Source organism: Tetrao urogallus (genome assembly GCF_951394365.1).
Source record: "Tetrao urogallus genome assembly, chromosome: 19".
NCBI lineage: Eukaryota > Metazoa > Chordata > Aves > Galliformes > Phasianidae > Tetrao > Tetrao urogallus.
Window position 1 is genome coordinate 6,636,403 of NC_136832.1, and position 2,398 is coordinate 6,638,800.

Consider the following 2,398-nt stretch of genomic DNA (forward strand, 5'->3'; position numbering starts at 1 on the left):
GCAGCATAAAGCCCCCCAGTATTTATCCGGAGTGTGATAATGCTCCAGCAAACTGCCTGCCTTCCTCTGATGGGTTGGCAGGTAGCTGTAGGTACAGCTAGCAAAGGCATCCTTCCATGAACACCCAACTGCACTCTGCACGTGCAGTGATACACAGGTAAGGAGAATTGAACAGGAAAGTCCTAGGTTGGATATCATCAGTATAGATACAGCCATGGCTTGGAGTAATGGCATGGAGTTACACTTCACCTCTACTGGAGAGGCTGCTTTATGTACAACCAAAGGATTAGCGAGACAGAAACCTTTGAAAACAGCCCTGTGCTCACACAAGGGATTTTCCCTTCTCTATGGTGTCAAGGACCAATAGCATCACACCAGGAACTTCTTTGTGCTGAGAATTCAGCTGCCAAGCACACAATTTCATTCCAGATATATCCTTAATGGCACAGACTGACAACGGGAGGAAAAGCTTCTGCTGAAAGATCAACAGTTTGGGGGGCTGGACTTGATGATCTCTTGAGGTTTCTTCCAACCTCTGCAATTCCGTGATGCTGTGAATTTATATCAGACAAAAATAAACCTAGTTTTAAATAAGAAAAATGCCTCAGCCACTGACCACACCTCAAAGATGATTTATGGAAGAACACAAATTATAAAATTACATGGCTTATATGCGTACATAATACAAGAAAAAAGGCAAGGTTAAAACAAAATTCCTTCCGGCACGGAGTAAGTACAGTTTCAGAAGAAAACATGCTCTGAAATGCAGAATGCTTAAGCAGAAAGAAAACAAGCAGAGAAGCCTTAAGAGAAAATTCCCTTGACAAACTTCTATTTAATGGTCAGAAAAGCATCCTCTCATTCACACTGCTGCCAGCTTTGTTTTATTTACAGAAAGACAGACTTCACAGCTTCCACAGCTATAGGGTCTTTCAGCAGCTTGCAGAACAGTAGCCTTTTTAATGTGTGAAAAAACAGAAGACAGGTCAACACAGCCCTGGCAAGTAGAGCCAAAGGGTTTAAAAGACAAAGGTATTTTAAGTGTTCCTGTTGACTTAGAGGGAGAATCCATCCCTGTGTGCCATCTGTAACATGGGAGTGGCAGAACTGCCCAGTTCACAGCAGTAAAACAAGCAGCCTTCGTTCTCACACTACGTGCAACAAGAGTGACAGCAGTGGTAGAAGCGCACAGTGCTGAGAAGAAAAGGTCGGGGTTCACTGCAACAATTAAGATTGCAACACGGAGAATGACTGAAGCTGAACACCATGCATACTCTGCTTTCACTTCACAGGCATCCCAAAGGACAGAATTCTCCTGTTATCTTAAATATAGCACAACGAACAGGACAGGCACAGTGACTAACAGTCTACCAACACACCTACAATGCAGTTGTTGCTACTAAAGCACATTTTTCTGAGCTTGGATACATCAAGCATGCAAGCTATCCCAGCATCAATCACCACTGAACTGCTACACCCTGTTGTTCAGTAAGCCACTTGTGTGTCACTGGACTGGATCACACACACCACTCTGGCAGTGGGATAAAAGAACAAAGGCAGCACTAATCACTGCAATCAATGTGTCAGGGCAGAAACAGAAACAAGATGATGGTTAAACTCTGGCCAGAGAAACCCAGCAGCTCATTTGCTCAGAAAAAGCCACTGACATTTTGGAAACAAAAGCATCCCCACTTACTGGTTATAAGTGTATGGTTTTCAGAACTTCACCCTACCAGGACCTGCCCCCAACCATGTGACAATGCTCCCATTTCAGGTGCAAGATTCACTTACCAGAGCTCACTCACAAAGATAACATTGGTTTCTTTGTAGGTCTCAGATCTCATCAGGCCCCAGCAGTCACAGGACAAACAGCCCTTCTCAAGTCAGAGTTACAAAAGGGACAGCACGATACCAACCTGGTTCATAAAGCACTGAATTTGAACACAAGAGCCTGGAGATAGCAACCTGGCTTACAAGCAAAGCCCCTACCTCAAGTTACTGCAGCAAGGTGCCAAGCTCTTGGGCAGAAGCATGCAAGACTACCTCCATGCAAATCCGCATGCATAGCAAACATTACTGTTCACTTGCTTAAGACAGACGCAGTGTATTCCAGAAGAATTAATACTTCATTCTTAAGAGAAATAATTCCACTTTTATTGTGAAATGTTAATGATGACAGGATGCTTTCTTAAAAATAGGTATTTCTTCCCCCCTGCAACCTCATTTTACTGGTTACTTCTTCATCGACACAGTGAAAAGAATCCAGTAATAACACTTAGAATGAACGCTTCTCCTTTTTTTATCTCTGGATCTCCAAGAGCAACATACAAAGAAACTTAAGTGTCATTATCAGTAAGTGTTAACTAGATCTCTGACTCAGATTCCACAGTCCTGTTGA